The following is an 18,742-nucleotide window of genomic DNA, read 5'->3' as shown; positions in this document are numbered from 1 at the left end:
ATTTGTTGAGCATAAAAAAATTTACAAACAAAAAAAAAGAAAACTAACTAACCAAAGGCACAAAATTGTTTCTTTCCTCAAGCATTTTTAAACCTTTTGGAGCAAATAAAGTTTTATATCCTTTTATGGCCTATAGAGGACTTTCTGTTAAGGAATTAGGCTCTTCTCTTAAAGTCTACTTATTCCCCTACCCTCTATTCCCTGTGGGTGGATATATTTGTCAGTTAAACAAGAGAAGATGTATTACTTTTAGTTAAAAGAACACATGTTACAAGATAAGCAATAGGTAAAGCAAAGATAAGATACCAGTGGCCTTGATAGATTAGCAGGGTCTCACTGAGCAACCCTCTCTTCTTATCTCACTTGGACAAATATCAAGGGGCTAGCATCTGGCCTTGAAGTATGGCCATGAGGGAATCTCAGAGGCTGGTTATTTGATAGTGAGATGACATACTTATAGATCTTGACTCTGAAAACTCCAACAGTTTCCTGGCGCATGTACATATTGTAGTTCTTGAAGAGTTTGAAATATGCCATTCAAAATGACTCCTGATTACTCTTTATTTTTTCAGTCAAAACAAAGGACATCATAATTCTGATAAATATAGTAACAAGTCTGGTTTTGGCTAGAATTGTAGGCAGCAGGCCAAGTGTGGGTTTGGCTGCTCCCATTTTAACAATGTTTGGGTTACAAGAAAAAAAGAGAGATAATATGGAATTCAATGTGCCATCCAGAGAAAAGCAAGGGATCCTGAAAACTTTATATTCTTGTCCATTACTTTTCCCGCTGCAGTCGCTCTTCAAGTTCTTTAGGCTGAGATAAAGAGCCATTTCCTTGACATAATGGCTCACTTGCTAGCGGGAAATCCTGGTTGGACATGCTGTATCAGGTATATAAAGTGTCAAATGGCAAGCATTTTGTGACTAGAAGCGTGCGCATGTGCAAATCTTTTGAAACAGACCACTAAAAAAATAGTAAATAAATAATATACTATGAAGTAATAATCTTCAAATTAGTGTACCTGTAACCTGGGGTTACATGAAGACATTCTGAGGGAACAAAAAATCATTGCCAGACCATTGATTCTCACATGTATGCTTTCATAAACTTAACCTTCATGAGAACAAGCCAGTGTTTCTTCTTTCCCTTCTCACCTTAAGCAGTCTCCTTCATCCATTTTTCAAAAGATAATTAATATCACAATCATAAATTGCCTTATTACATAAAATTTATCCAGGGTAGAAATAAAAAGGGATACCACATTTCAGCGTAGTGTTCAGAAAGTAAATGATAGTAATGACTGGTAACAAATACTTTTATATATCATGTGGTTTCCAGATTCTTTGCTTTCAATGAATTAAGAAAGTACCTCATAGACTTTTCAATTGATAGATTATTCAAAATATGTGATAATATGTCACAATGTGGATTTTTTGGCATATAACTGAGGTGTTCAAAGAATTGAGTGACATTGCTTTTGAACAACATTCTTTCCACCTTCATCTACATTTTTGCTACAATGGTTTATAATTATTAATATATACACAATGTAAAAATAGGATTTATATCCATCCTGAATTATGTCTCAATTGAGCAATAAGTGACATTAATCCACAGATAATTTTAGAAAGGAAAATAACTCCATTCAACTGAGAAATTTTTAAAATCTTTTTTATAACTAATAATTATAGCAATGCATAATTTAATCAGTTATGTACTTATAATAACGATTAGGATATCCTAGGAAAAAACTGAACTTTGAACCACATGAGCACAGAAAAAAAATTCAAATTTTGTATATAGTTTTTTGGTAATAAACTATAAAGTGTGATTAGTAAAAGGCTTGAAAATATAAATATATTAGAATACGATTTTATGGTAAAGGTAGAAAAGACATATAAATTCAAGGAGAAAAATGATATAAAATGTTGATTGTTAAAGGAGAACTTCGACAAGTATTTTTAAATGGATGATACTGAATATCAAAACATTATTTAAATGTCAGTATTTCTAATATGCTGGAATTTATAACCGTCGCAACACTGTAAATTTATGATATATTTTTCTATGCTAACTTAGAAATGTGATAAAGGTACTCTTTTTTTTTTCAAAATTCTTTCAGAGTTTTGCCACAAAAAAAGATTGAAGGTCACTGATATACAGAATTCTGTGATAGACATTGCTAATTTATTTGTCACTTTGCATTCTTCTTTCTTGTCATGATATAATTTCTGGTTTTATTAAGGATCAATCACTGAGCTGGAGATTTCATTTTTCCCTTCTCTTCCATCTAGTTGTGACCATGCAACCAACAGAATATGAGACAAAGTGGCGTGTGCAACTTCTGCATGGTCACCCTATAGGCAATTGCTTGTCTGTCACTTCATCTTTATCCTTTCAAACTCTTTGGGCTATGACAGTGGTCAAATAGTCATCTTGGACTCCAAAATTGAAAACACATGTGAGCGAGGTCAGGGTCATCAGCTAACAAGCCCCAGATATCTCACCTCTGTTTTGAAACATGAGTTTCAATAAACAGTGAAATAAACAGCTATCTTAAGTCACTATTTGGAACATTTCTTATTTACAGCATCAAATTATGTATTCTAAATAAGGTACATGCTAAGTAGAAAATAAATGGAAAAGCAAATGGCTATATTACTCCAGAAGATGTAAAAATGTCAGTATGGTATAGTGAGTTAATATTATACTGGATTGTACTGGGCATAGTGAATTTGTATCCCAGTCCTAGCTTTGACGTAATATGGCTGTTTTCCTTTGGACAAATAATTTTACTTCTCTAAAGATATTTCCTAAATAAAGGAAATGGATTAGACATCTTTAAGGTCTTAGTACTTAAATTACAGTGTTTTCTTCTTTTTGTAGAGAAGGCCAGAGGAAGTTTCAAGAGAAGTTGTTATTTAAATTGGGCCTTGAAAGATAATTTAATGGATGTCCCTGTGAGATCCCAATCATAGAATAAAAGTACAAATCTCCTGGTGTCCTCTAATCATCTACATAGGGTAGAATAAATTGAGTTCATAGGACAATCATATTCTTAGAGCAGAAACATGTTTATTGAATACAGCAGCTCAGATGGTAATGCAATGGTTGCTTAACAGATTGCTTACAATATCCAACCCTTTCTTATATTTAAATGATCTTGTAATTCCAATTCTTAGCAGATGCCAATATATGAGACAAATAATACAAGGTTGACATTGATCATGGTAGTGATCAAGGTGACTAAGTTTATTTCATTCTAATAGAAACAAATAAGATCTTGGCAGCTGAATATAAGAAAATTAGGAATAAGTGTACTGGAAGATGAGAGGAATGAATTACCAGTTCATTTAAACATAGATAAAATGTTAGTGAGGTTTATAATGAAAGTGAATTAGCTCTTTTAATTTTTAAATGATTTAAATTGTATAAAACTATAAATTAAGCAAATTCATATCTGAAATCATATACAATTTGTGTCACCCACCTAGTAAAAATAAGGCAAGTTTACAAAAATGTTATAAGTACCCATACATACATGATTCTTTGTTAGGTATTTTAACATGTGTTCTTATTTAAATTTTAAAACAACACTGCTAGATTATTTTTCCAATGTTACTTGGAAATGATTAAGCTGAAAATCAGAGAGTTAAGTAACTCTAAAGTTTCAAAGTGAATAGGTTTTAGAGGTGCTCAGGCGTACCGGATTCTAAAGCTCATGCTTTTCCACTATAGCAAACTCTTTTGCCCAGAATTTACCTTCTTTCTAGCTCAGTCTATTCTTTTTTTCCATATCAACTTTACTGAGGGGACCATAAGCTGTATCCAGTTAAAATGTACAATTTGAGGGGTTCTTACAGCCATATACCATAAAGATACAGACCTTTCCATCTTCCTCGAAAGGTTCCTCATAGTCCTTTTCGGTCCATAACTCCCACCTCACCCTCAGCAGCAAGAAACACTGATCTGTTTCTATCACTATATATTAGCTTTTGTTTTATATAAATGGAATTGTATAGTATATATTTTCATGTTTTGTCTTCTTTCAGTCAGCATAATGATTTTGAGATTCATCCATGTTTTATCATAGCTGTTTCCTTTTTATTGCTGAGGAGTATTCAGTTGTATGGAGAATTCAGTTGTATGGAGATATCATATTCTATTTTTCCATTCAATTATTGATGGACATTTAGATTGTTTTTGGTTTTGTATATTCTAAATAAAGCTTCTGTACACATTTCTGTACAAGTGTTTGTGTGGATATGTTTTTATTTCTCTTGGGGAAATACCTAGAAAGGAGAATGGCTGGGTCCTGTGGTAGATGTATGCTTAACTTTTCTAAGAAACTGACAAAGGGTTTTCCAAAGTGGTTGTACCATTTTACGTTTCACCAGCAGTGCATTACAGTCCAGCTCCACTACATCTCACCAACATTTGCCATGGTCACTCTCTTTAATTGTAGCCATTCTAACAGATGTGTAGTGGTATTTCATCGTGGTTTTAATTTTCAAATCCATGAAATTTAAATGAGATTAAGCATATTGTCTTGCAATTGCTGGCCATCTTGTACGTCTTTTGATCAAATAATTTACTATTTTAATTGATTTTTGGCTTGTTATTGAGTATCTTTTATATCCTTTGTCAGATATATGTATTGTAAATATTTTCTACAAATCTGAGAGTTATCGATTTCTTAATGTTAACTACTGAAGAGCAAACACTTCTAATTTGGATAAATCTGAATTTTGTTATTTCAGTTCTTTTAGGTTTCATGCATTTGTTGTTGTCTATGAAATCTTTGCCTATCCAAATATGTCAAGATTTTCCTTTATGCCTTCTTCTAAGAGTTTTAGTGTTTTTTATTTTGTATTTAGTTCTCTGATACATTCCAAGTTAACTTTTTTAGTATGGTTACATTAATTTTCTATTGCTGTCATAATAAAATATTACACATTTTGTGGCTTAAACAATATAAAATTATTATCTTAGAGTTCTGAATGTCAGAAATCTGACATGGATCTCACTGGGTAGACCAAGGTTTTGGCACAGCTGCATTCCTTTCTGGAGGCTCTGGGTGAAAATGTTTTCTTACTCACTTGAGTTCTTGGTCAAATTCAGTTCCTTGTAGTTATAGGATTGACGTCCCTGTCTCTCTGCTGGCTTTCAGCTGAGGACTATCCCCAACTTCCAGAGGATGTCCACATTCCTTGACTTATGGCACCTTTTCTCCAACTTCAATGCCAGCAATGGCAAGTGGAGTCCTTTGCATGTCACATCTCTTTCCAACTCAGGCAGGGAAAGTTTTTCACTTTTGAGGATTCACGTGATTAGACTGAGCCACTTGGACAATCCAGGATTATTTCTCCATTTCAAGGTCTTTAGCCTTGATCACACCCACTAAGTCTCTTTTGTCATGCAGGGTAACATACAAGTTCCAGGGATACACATATGGACTTCTTTGGGAGAGCATTATTCTGCCTACAACAATGGCCGATAATATATTTTTTCTATAATGAATATCTCATTATTTTAACACCATATGTTGAAAAGATTTTTCTTTCCCCATGGAATTGCCTTAGTAACTGTCAAGAATCACTTGACCACAAACGTTTGGATCTATTTCTGGAATATTCATTTTATTTCATTTATCTATACACTTATTCTTTCACCTACACTACACTGTATTGATTACTATGCCTTTATAGTAAGTCTTGAAATTAAGTAAATCTTCCAACTTTGTTTTTTGGAAAATTAATTTTGCTATTCTAATTTATTTGCATTTCTACATACCTTTGCACATTATTTCTTTAGGCCTTTTACAACTTGTCTCAGTACTATTCTGTAATTTTCAGTATAAAGGTCCTGAAAATATTTTTTGAATTTATTCCTAATTATTTTATGATTTTGGTAAAATTGTAAATATTTTAAAATTATATTTTCCAATGTTTTGCTGCTAGTATTTAAAGGCACAACTGATGTATTTTACATTAACCTTGTATCCTGTGACTCGCTAAATTCAAATATTAGTTCTCATACTAGTTTTGTACACTCTTAAAGATATTCTATGCAAACAATCATGCTGTCTGCAAATAGAGAAAAAGTTGCTTATTCTTTTTTGATGTTAATCCTTTTCTTTCTTTCCTTATTACAATAACTAGGATCTCTATTACAACACTGAATAAAAATAGCGAGAGTAGATATCCCTTGCCTTATTCCTAATCAAAGGGGGAAAATGTTCAATATTTCGCCATTAAATAAGATGCTAACTTTTAAGTTTCTACAGCTGCCCTTTATCAGGTTGAAGTAGTTTCTTTAAAATCCTAGTTTTCTGAGAGTTTTTCTCATTAACATGTGTTGAATTTTGTAGATTTTTGTTGTTTTTCATCTCATGAAGCAATCACGTGATTTCTGTGGTTTATTCTGTGTGCTAGGACAGGTCTTCTGAGAAGCAGATGCTAAGATAGGATTAAGTACGCAAAGATTTTATTAGGATACCTATGAGTGAGAGAAAACTGAGAGACGGCTGGGATCTAAAGAACCATCAGGCAACACAAGTCTGACACTGTGTGCAAAAGACATGGATAGAAGATTAAGTAGAAATGTCCTAGAATGTAGTAGAGTCTAAAGAAAGTTGAGCTGGGCCATCAGAGAGTTCTCAGATGAATGTCTCCCATTGGAAGAGTCCCACGTCTCCTAGACTGCTTAGTATCCCTGCCATGCCCAGGCACTGGCTGGGAGCAAATGAGCAATGGGTTTCAGGGTGATTCAGCTGGGGTGGAAGAATTCAAGGCACATCTTATGGCTGCCACAGTTCAACCTCAGCTCCATCTAGATCTACTTTTCCTTTTAAATAAACTTTATTTTTAGAACTATTTTAGATTTACAGAAAAATTGAAAAGATAGTACAGAGAGTTAACATCTTACATTAGTATGGTACAGCTCACATTAGTATGGTACGTTGGTTACAATTAATAGACCAATATTGATACGTTATTATTAACCAAAGCACCAACACTTTATTTCGATTTCCTTGGTTTTCACCTAATGTCCTTTTTCTGTTCCAGGATGCAATCCAGGATAGTACATTGCATTTAGTCATCACACCTTATTCAGTTCCTCTCATATCGGCTTTTCAAAGTAAAATCAAAGAGAATCTCCTCCACGGTTCCTGTGGTAAAGTAGTCTCTCCCACTTCTATTCTGTGCTTCTTGGACCCACGCACAAGCAAAAATTTAATATTTATGATATTATTCCTGATGCTGGTCTTTGTAGGATAATAAAATAATGGGAAAGAATAGTATTCTAACACTCAAAAATCCATAGCACCAATGTAGATGCTACATGCATACTTCACCAAGTTTGTATAAGGATCCAGTGAGGTAACATGTATGGAGTCTTGCAAAGCCCCAGTCTCTTGTGTTTTCATTGGTAACAAAAGTGGGGATACTCCCTTGCTGCCTTGGTCCTCCAAGTTTCTTTTACAAGTATGAGTAGCTATGTGACTCAAGTTTAGCCAACATGATATAAGATAAAGATATTCAGTAACATTGCCAGGAAAGTTTATATAATGCACAGACTCACCTGATATCTCATTTGGCCCTTTATCATTAGCCCTGTTCCATGATTCCCATGTGAAATATCAAAAATGGGTTTGACTAACAGAAGTTCAGAGGCTATCTTATCATCCTGTGGATGAAAGCTAAAAGCTAAATTGGAATAAGAAGACAGAAGGAACAAAGTCCCTTTTTGAAACTTTTGTGGCTTGCACAAGCCCCAAACAGCCTACCTGCAGAAATTTTTGTATTAAATAAATATCTTACTTATTTATGTCTGGACTAGCCAGTTATTTGATTGTTGCCATTAAATACAATCCTAGTTATTGTAGGTTAAATCCTACAATATTGTAGATTAAATCCTTAGCACAAGGCCTGTTACAGATACTCTGACCTTCTTTAGCAGATATTACTATGAAGACATCTACCAGTTCAGAAAATTAAAACTGCCAAACAAAATAAAAACACCTAGAATGTATTAAAATTTAGTTTTCCTTTATAACACATATTAACATTAAACGTTTTTGCACAAATTAACAAAGTGTGTCATTAGCCCTTTCCCAACACACATTACCAAAAGAGAAAAGCTGCTATCTCCAGGAGAATAGGAACTCACAGGACAAAATACAAGACAAGTGAAGAATATAAGTACTTCAAAAGAAAAACAGAAACCGGACAATATATATCACCTGAAGAAGAATTCCAGAAGCAGTGAACAAATAATTTAAAATAAACATGATAAGTATATGTAATGAGGAAAAGGAAGATATTAGCAAGTTAAATGCTAATGAAATAAATAACAATAGAAAAGATAAATTGTGGGATGGATATAGTTGAAAAATGAATTTGTGAGTTTAATGATCATATGGGGTAAATTTCACAGAAGATGTTGGGATAGAGTAAAGAGATATAGAAAACAAAAGAAAAATTTAAAAATATAGAGAACAGAAGCATAAATATCCAAATAATATGGAAATCTTAAAGAGAAAAATAACAATAGAAATGAAGAAATAGTGCAATTATGGAGTAAAAATTTGCCAGATTTAGGTAAATTTGAAGATCTTAGACTAAATTGTTCATAGACCCCCTGTTGGGCGAGAGAAGGAAAAACCTAAATATATAGCAAAATTTTTGTTTTTATTTATACTTTTTTTTGTGAGGAAGATCAGCCCTGAGCTAACGTCCATGCCAATCCTCCTCTTTTTGCTGAGGAAGACTGGCCCTGAGCTAACATCCATGCCCATCTTCTTCCATTTTGTATGGGACGCTGCTACAACATGGCCTGACAAGCGGTACGTCGGTGCGCACCTGGGATCCGAACCCAGGCTGCCAGCAGCGGAGCGCACGCACTTAACCGCTAAGCCACAGGGCCTGCCCCTAGCAAAATTTTTGTACATTGATTACAAGTAGAAAATTCTAAACCTCTTAATAAGAAAGTTAATTGAGAATGGGTGAGAATATTTGTCAAATATAAAATAAAGATTAACATCTAGAATATACATGAACTCCTGCCAATCAACATGAATAAAATAGCAAACACAACTGAAAATCAGGTGAAAGGTATGATCAAGACATTTACTGAGGAAGATATACAAAAGGCTTATGAGAATATGAAGGAGTGCTTATAATTTTAATAATAAACCTGCAAATCAAAACAAAAATGAGGAATCACCTTAGATTTCTTAAACTGGTAAAGATTAAAAAGCTGAAAATAGTATTTATTGAGGAGAAGTGGGAATACTGAAACTAGCATGGATTGTAGGTGGGAATATAGGCTGGTCATCTGGAGAGCCATCTAGTACCATCTTGTAAGATAGCCTGCAACCCAGCATTTGGCTTTAGAGTATATGCCCCAAAGGCAAATATACTCAGCAATATTCAACGCAGAATTATTTGTAGTATTGATGAGTTAAAAAAAGCTCAGTGTTCACCAATGAGATAGCAGAAAGGTAAAATACTATAGACAAACACATGGAGTATTAGGAACAGTTCATGCAATGGATTCACTTTAGGCATAGCAATATAGGTGGATAGAATTTTTTAACATAATACTAAGTGGAGAAAAAATGGAAAAGGAGATCAGTAACATATCATTTACCAGAATAAATGCATATGAATAGGACATAAGATACAATTTACAAGAATATATATAAACTAAAAGATACATAATAAGTATACTAGAATAACTGCCTAAAGAAACAGAAGAAAAATTGGAATGGGAGTAGAGACAAACAGGCACAGAAAAACGAAGTAAGAGCATGGCCTTGCTCAGACCACTGTTCATAATAAGCATTGATTCGAGGAGTAGGATTAATTCAATTTTGTGCACTAGAGATCAAAGAATAAAAAAAGAATTAAAAAAAAAGAGCAAAGATATTCATTACTTTGACTAAGTGGTTACTCAAAGCCTTATTTTTAAGCAAACAGGATGAAAATACATATTAGTAAAACTTTGAAAGCTTATATGGTATTTAATAATTTTATTTCAGTTTATTTTATTATTTCTTATTTATACCGTGGCTATGGGTGAACGTACCTCTTTACATAAGTTTCTGGGGTGCTGTGAAGATTAAATAAAGTAATATACATATGACACAGCAATTATCTAGACTAATGAGCATTCAAAAATATTGGATACATATAAAATGGAACAATAAAAGATATTAAAACAGTAGAAAGCAGTTAAATTAAACTTTTTCAAAAAATTGCTTCAAATCATACATAATATAACATCTTAACCTTTATTTTACAATTTAAGTGTCTGACTAGTTCCAATAGACAAACCTCTATAAGCAAGGGCATAACAGAAACTATTTAAGAATGAAATGTCCCATATGTGTTAATTGGTTCTCATTTAGTGGAAACTGTTATCTCTATTCTCTGAGTCATAATATGCTGCATAAAAATCAGATCTTTAAACAATATATCTAGTGGATTTTTTAAGCAGTGGTATAATTTGATGGATATTTGCTTGCATGTTTTTTTTTTTATTTTGTTTTTCTTTTCTCCTAAATCACTATAAACAGGAGTTTGTATTTTCAAATGGCTTTGCTTTATGTTTTCATACCATATTTCTCCTGAAACCATTATAGTAAGTATAATGAACAATTGAAAATGAGAGATGGTAAATATATCTAAACTTAACAGTTAAGAAAATGATAGGCCTTAAGAAAAAGTTTGGAAAGGTACACAAAGATTACATTGTAAATTGCTACATTCAAGAAGTAAACAAAACTGAAGCCCTTGAGTAACTTCCAGTTTTGACCTAAATGACCCCTGACTATCTAAACACGACGATTACTCATTTCTTGCGCAATAGTTCAACAGCTCTGGCCTCTGCAAGAATATATTTTCTATAAAGTGCTAAGAGCAAATATTGTTCAGTAACAAATACTGTCTGAGTTATTATTCTTAGTAGACTCCCAGAAACCAAGCCTGGTCTACTACCAATTGATTCTGCAACTCAAAATGCACTAAGCAAGCAGATGTCAAAGGTTGTTAGGCAAAAATTCGTGATAGAGAAAGATATTTCCTGGACATTCCTCACACTCTCTTTGGGAATTCCCTTCTCCTGCTGCATCTATACACATCTACATATCTCTCTCTCTTTCTGTGGCCAGCCCTAACTTGACACAACACTATTTTCTAAAATAATGTTCTCAGATTGCAGTCGTAAAAAACCTCGGGTTTGTTAAAAATGCAGACCCTGGTCTCCATAATAGAACGTATTGTAAATCTTAAGCCCATTCTATAGGATCTGAATACTTTTTTTAAAAAAAGTATCTCAGCTGCTGTTATAGAGACTATATTGAAACTCTGTTCTAAGCATTCAGGGCTTTTGACTGTGAAGTTTCCTCAAGTCCATGAGGATCCCCAAGCACAATGGGCCAAAATGAAGCAGATATTATTTTAAGAGTAAATTAGAAGAATTGAACTAAAGAGTCACTATATTACTATTAAAGAACAAGAGCTAACACTGTTCATTGAAGAATAAAACTAACAATCATGAAAGGTTAAACGGTTTAACACGATGTCAGAGTACCTGAATTTACACTTGTTCAACTGAAGATAAACTTAATTGAGCAGTTAACGATAAGTTTACTCTGTCTCTAACAGCAAAGGACTCTTCCCCTCAGCAAGAATAAAGTGGCTCTGTACAGAATCCATGAGTAAAATGAATCTCTGTCTCAAAATAAAATCTATCCACTTGGAAAATGATTGAGAAAATAAGCACTCAGAAGTTGGAACCACATTCCTGGACTTGCTATGTAAGAGAGCTAAAAGTGGGATTTCTTGGGTACACTTTCTCTTAATTGGTAGAGAGGCAGAAACTGCCTCTGATTTACAAATATTAGAAATTTCAACTTTTAATGGATTTTTGGTAACTTTGAAGTTTATTTTAAATAACAAATCCATTATAAGTAGTGACTTTACGGCAACTGATAGTTGTCCTAAGTCTGACTACCTTGTTGTTTAATTTGACAAGCCCTCTTCTCCATCACCTCTTACTCGTAAAATCTGTTCTGAATCTTACTAAATTCCTGGGTGAAAATAACTAAATTTAAAAAAACAATAATGCAACAGACACTACGGGTTAGTCAAAAAAATCCCAAATACCAGAACATACTTGTAAATGTAGTGTATGTGCACATGTGTGAGATGCTGTTATAGTGTGTCAACTTGGCTAGGATGAACTGCATTTCCTGGAATTCACATTCTTGTATATTTCTGGTTCAGGGAGGCCACAAGGAGGTTTTTGGGAGATCTGGAAAGCAAAAGGGAAGAGCCGCCATTCTGTAGCACAAGAACACAGTGTTGCTGGTCAGCGGATGCGCTTCATTGTTGTGAAGCAGCAGCTGGGCGTGCAATTGCTCTCCCTTCTCGGGATCAGCCATCAGCTTCTCTCACTCTTAGACCAGGTGTGTGTGTTTATCTCTGTGACAAAGGGCCCCAGCATATGCAAGACACCCTTGTCACCAAGGTCCGGGCAATAAGACTAGACTCGGGCCCCAGTGGGGCTCCAACTTGTGCTTGTGGGTTCCAGCCTGCCCTTGATCTTCCCCACTTTGCATTCATCTTCGTTCCTGACTGCCTGCCCTGTTGTCTGTGAGCTCTGGCATCAGATGTGGAGACAACAGTCTTACAGGGACTGCTTAACTAACTCCTACAATTATGTAAGACCAATTCATTGTAACAAATGCATTAATATATATGTATGTTTATATCTCCTACTGGTTCTGCTTCTCTAGTTGAGCCCTGAGTGATAAAGTATATGTGTTGTGTGTTCTCACAACAATCCTATGAAATAATTTCCTGTAATATCCCCATTTTGAAGGGTAAAAAAATTTGCCCAAGGTCACATGGCAAGGACGTAATGTGATCAGGATCAGAAGCAGTCAGGTAAGCCTTATTTTTTAAAAACAGAAGGAGGAACTGATGTTTGACACAGTAACCCATATAAGTATACAAAGCTGCTGATCCATAGTAGGGACTCTCAAGCTGTGCTTTTTTCCCTACCTGAGTGATTTTCATCACCAAATGTCTCAGCTGACAGTGCAAGAATCCTTATGAACTGAATAGAGCATGCACCTGCTGAACTTGCACAGAATGAACAGGAAACACAGTCAATGTTTTGCTTCTGTTATCATTGTACTGTTCTCTCAAGGTGAACTAGAAATGAATGATTAATCTCCTGCTTACATTTGGCTTTATTTATGAAATCTCACACAATCAATAATTGATTGCTCTTTGGAAGAAGCAACTCACAGACACTGAAAATGGCATGTTCCTTCCTTCCAGAAAAGGACGAAGACAAGTGCTTGATTTTTTGGAGATAATGGCGCTGGAGGGGGCGAGGGGGGTGGTAAGTTTGACAGCTCCTATGGAGACCACCTAATCTCAAGTGGCAGAAGGGCAGCAGGAACATTTTGGGTTTTTGTTTTTATACACTCAAAGACAAAAAGTTAATTTCTAGCTAACACACAAAATAATATTCAATGGAATGGCATGCATTAACTAGCTGTGACAGCAGCGTTTTTTTGTTTTGTTTGTTTGTTTTTCTCAAATTAGAATTTACCTTCAGCCAGACTTGCATGGAATCATTGGAAATGAAGAAACTGGAATTTTTAATATGGTCATTTGACTCCAGTTGTTTTCAAGTTCCATCATGTTGATTTTTTCTTGGGCCAATTTAACAAGGACAAGTTTTGGGCACTTTTCACTCATTCCTTTTTTGTTTCCTATTTTGTTGTCAGAGAAGCATTTAAAATAAAGGAGAAATGGGTATTTTCCCTGATGAGGGCAAGTGAGTAGTGTCATATTTAGCATGTGGCACAAAAGGAAAGCTGAGAGATCATGCAGAATGCAAGGGATATAATCTAAAGTTTTAATTACAGCAGACAATACTAATGGGTTTCACACACTGGGGCAGCTGAGTTGGCTAAGTTATACTGAGTTGCATGATATCTGTCCAGAAACCCTCTGTCAGGGGTGAGATGCTGCTGGCCATGCAATATTTTCCCAGAAAATTCTCCCTATGTGCTAACGACAGAGAGTCCCAGAGGAGAGTGTTTAGGAGAAGAAAGAGAAAGTATGGGAGGTGGGGGATAGTTCTTCAGAGCCTCAGTCTCTATTCAGATCCTTGTCTATTTCTATGTCAGACTGCTGACCAAAGCGAGACCTACACTCAACTCTGAACTTAACTATGGAAATGATGGCTATCTTACCAGCAAGACCAGGACAATGAAATCTATACGCCTAGGGCACAGCTTGTTTTTACTACTGTCCTTCCCTTAACAATGGAAGCTTGACCTAACTTCACTAATCTCACTTCCACAGTTTCAACCCACTGCTTCAAGGAGCTGGTTTCATATGGAATGGGTCATATCTGCCTTATTGGATCCCCAGGGCCAGGCACATGATAGGAATAATTATTTACTTAATGAATGAATTAGTTAATTGATCAAAGGAAAGAGAAGGGAGTTTATTTTACTCATTTTGTTGCTTGTTTGTTTTGGAAAGGGTTGATCTCCATTTAACTTTGCATCTCGCTTCACCTTTTTTCAAATTAAATGCCTGGTTTTAAATTTTCACTCTAACCCTAAAAAGAGACACCTTAAAATTTGTTTTCAACTATTGATAACCATTACAGGTTAACACTAAGCAGTGGCAGAAATCCAAACAGCTACATCAAAATGATATGTGAAAGTGGAGCAAAGTGTACTCTTTTAGTACTGATGATAGCATACTCTACGCTTATTAAAAAAGAGAGAGAGAGAACTTCAGTGCATTAACAAATATGCCAAATTCACATTAAACTGTTTAAGAGCAAAACAATAATTTGGGTAGAGAGAAGGCAAAGGTGATACCTTTCCAATGATTTTGGTAGGTGTTGGTAGTCTTAAATACATACTTATTTTCCATGTTGTGCTATGTGAACTTCTGATATTCTGATTGCAATTTTTTCTAAGTTAACTTTTGTCCCGAGGTTTGTGTCTGCAAGTCTGTGACAACGATGTAGTAATGATGATATATCTCAGAATAGCACTGCCTAAATGCCACCTGTAAAAACAGCAGGAAAGCAATATAGTGAGGAACAGAACAGCAGGTAAGATGGTGTTTGTGTAAGTGCCAGCTACGTATTTGTTAAAGCTAATGAGGTGTAAAACGTAATGCGACTTATCCTCATCTTGTCCAGAGTTTGGAGGCATGTTGAGGAGTTAGTCCCAAGAGAGAAGGATGGAAAATTGCCTAGATCGAGTAAAATCAATGGCTAATAGGAAAGAATGACATTTATTTCTTGAGCCTACAATAACCAGATGCCAAGTTAGTAGAAGAGAATGTGTTGGTTTATAGGCCCTAAGAGATGCCAATCGCCATATGTGATAAGGGGGCAGTTTATTCTGTTAAATTTTATTTTAATGCCTACTAATGCTGAAGAAAGATTTACATAAATGTGTGAAGTTTTTCTTTTCTCTTTGAAGCTGGGTGGTGAGGAGTGCATTGTGATGAGTTTCATCCTCAGGAATTAAAGTGCCAAAGTAAAATGAGGTCTCTGTTTCATTTCTTGTCATCAGCTAAATCAGGAGGTACTATGAGGTCAAGTCATAAATATTTTCATCTTCTGTTGGTAACATTAGAAATTATCCCTCCTTCTGTCTCAGTAAGATGCATCTCTGCTTACTCCTCATAACATCAAATTCTATTAATATGTATTATTAGGTAGAAGTAATGTACCTTACCTTAAGGTAAAAGAGACTTAATGTTAAAAAGAACGGTTTGAACCCTGTATGCAAGTTTATAGTTCTGTGTATATCATCTAGTCACTATTGGGGATTTAATAAAAGTTATCTTAAAGGCAAAATGTTTTGAAAATTCAGACCTCTGTCAATAGACATTTTTTTAATTCTCCTTTCCTAGATCATTATTCTTAAACTTCAGCATGCATTTAAACTATGGGAGTTATTTTTATATACAAAATGTGTACTCTGCATGATTTGAAAATACTTGATTTGGGCCCATACACAGACTTTTCAGCCTAACTCCATCTAAAATACAGTCCAAGCTGTGTGAATCTGCAAATAAAAATGTAAGAACTTCATAAAATCTCTAAAGCTTTATAATGCTTCCTCACTTTTGCAATCCTAGAAACTACAGAATTGGCTTACGCGATTGTAAGAGGTGCCTAGGAAACTTCAAAATCCATATGGCAGGCCAGGGAAAAGTGCAGCCGGAAGTCTGTGGCATGAGCTGAAGGAGTATGCAGGTGGAATTCCTTTCTCTTTTAGGGAAGCCTCAATTCTGTTCTTAAGGCCTTTCAACTGACTGAATCAACCCTCCTCCCCAGATTGTCTAACATAATCTCCTTTATTAAGTCAATCGATTATAGATATTAATCACATCTACAAAATACCTCCACAGCAACACCTAGATTAGTGTTTGACTGAAGAACTGGAGACTATAGCCTAGCCAAGGTGACACATAAATCTAACCATCACAACTGTTATTTCCTTTAACAATAGAACAGATTATATTTTTTCCAAGAAACAACTTAATGATATGGACGGCTTATTTTAGAGACCATGTAGGATGAAAACCGTATTTTGATTTTCTCCAGATTTTTTTGTAATAATCATTTATTCTTTGGAGGACCATCTGAGTGTGCATGCATTTTTATTTTAAGTTTTAATTTGTATTACGGAAAATTGAAAACATATACCATAATGCAGAGAATAATACAATGAAGGCCAATGTACACATCATCCAGCTTCAACAATTATCAACATTTTGTCAATCTAAAATACATACACTAGGATGTACTCTTGCCTAGATTTGATTCTCAACCTATGAAAGGCATGAGGGAACTTAAACTGACTAAGGTTATAGCAATATTGTTTTTAATTTCAACCCAGGGGATAAACCTTGTGAGTAAAAAGGTAGCCAGAATAACCTGCACTATTGTTTTCTTTCTCTTTTAATTTTTTCCCCCGGTGAATGTCGTTGAATTTTAAAACACTACCATTTATTGAATATATACAACTTTCCTACTGAATAGTAATATATTAAGGAAATACTAGAGCAGGACAATAGTGAGTAATAAAAATCATGGGTAGGTAGTAGGATAAAGATAAAACTTAACATTTATCTAAATGACGTAATTTAAAAGGATATGAAAATAATCCTTTCAATAATATAACAAAAATAAGGTTAGTGTTCCATTTGGGATTGGAAAGTAAGGTGAGAGAGAAGACAAGGAATTGACTTATTTATCCTTTGTAAGTTTTCAGGCTACAGCACAGTTGATGAAATGGTGGAATGCCACATTGCTTCTAGTCATTGCAGTATTGCTTTAATATAAAACTCATGCTCAGTTGCCATTTTCTCTCTGAAGGTTTAAATGAGCCGATGGATTTTGAGAAATGCACTGGCAGCTAAAGTCTAACCGAGTTATGGTGTTAACAGCAGTTGGGATCTCCCTATTTTGTATCGGAAATAGGTATGTTAGAGTCCATGGGGAGGGGAAGGAAGGCTCCTTAAAATTATTTAGTAACAGAAGTGAATGCCACATGATTATTACCCTTGTCTTAGGGGAATATGCATGATAACGTATTCGTTATTGATTCCTTCTCTGTAGGACTCCTGCTTTGGCTCATTGCTCATTTTAAATGGCTCAGTAAGTCACAAGAGTTGTCAGTGCTTCCTCACTTAGCTTTACATCATTTGTTTACAGCATCTGCTCAACAACAGCCTGCTTTATGGTTGAGCTTCAATAGAGTGTGAGGATTTAATGCACAATGCAGGTGTATATTAAGTCTGTTCCACATATGTCATGACCACAATGGAATTGTTTGGAGACAACTGTAGATAACTGTGCATTATTTTATTCTGTATCCCAAAGGCTTAGAGTGGTGTCTGGAACAGTTGCATTCTATGAATGCTTATTGAATGGGTGAATATGTAAACGGATGAATGAAATAAAAATATAGGAAAAAAACTCAGCTGATTTTCATATAAAACTCTGCAAAGTGGCATAGAATGTTGTCCTCTGCCTGAAAGTCTAAACAATGCCATCTTTGCCTATCTAAACCCTCCTCTTCAAGGACTGGCTTCATGCTCATATTCTTCATGAGCCTTACTAGATTACTTCATCAAATGTTGTTCTATCCCTTGACTAATCATTTGGCACTTTACAATAACTTAGTTGGAGAAAGAAGATAAACAAATAATGCATTAAATAATCACATCTAAATAAAAAAATAAAACCAATATACTACCAGGTATGTACTGTGTTTTTCTCAAAAAAATACAATATTAATGTTTGGACTCAGGTTGTGTGCATTAAACTTATATAAGTCACTACTCACCATGGGTTGAAGTCCCTCTGTAAGAGCCTTGTGTACGGGATACACAGCAGGTTCTCATCATGAGGCAAATCTGTTCGAGATATGAAATTTTAGTGTTAAAAGACCTCATTTAAAAATATTTCCAGTTTTAGAAAGACTCATTTCAATTAGCTATTTTTCTCTATCACAAGCATACACTTGAAAGGGGATAAATATTGAGCAGAAGAAAATTAGCGTTTTATCACTCAATTAATCTAGCACAGTTTGATGTATTGACACTTTGTTTTCAGTAGAAGGCTAATACTGGAATAATAGCAATCAGTTGTTGCAAGAATAAAACGAAA

The 18,742-nt window shown here is 34.7% G+C and overlaps 1 long non-coding RNA gene across 1 annotated transcript in view; it reads right to left on the bottom strand.

Annotated features, from left to right (window-relative positions):
- LOC147917351 (uncharacterized) overlaps positions 1–18,485 on the bottom strand; it is a 124,585-nt gene extending 106,100 nt beyond the window's left edge. The window contains exon 1 of the long non-coding RNA XR_015552097.1: positions 18,420–18,485. This is a non-coding gene — a long non-coding RNA (uncharacterized LOC147917351). The remainder of the gene's footprint in view (positions 1–18,419) is intronic.
- Between the last annotated feature and the right edge of the window lie 257 nt (positions 18,486–18,742).

The sequence above is a fragment of the Ceratotherium simum genome, chromosome 4 (genome assembly GCF_057802395.1).
Source record: "Ceratotherium simum simum isolate JZ-2026a chromosome 4, ASM5780239v1, whole genome shotgun sequence".
Taxonomy (NCBI): Eukaryota; Metazoa; Chordata; class Mammalia; order Perissodactyla; family Rhinocerotidae; genus Ceratotherium; species Ceratotherium simum.
The sequence above is the reverse complement of the archived record's forward strand: the minus strand, read 5'-3'. Positions and strand labels throughout refer to the sequence as shown.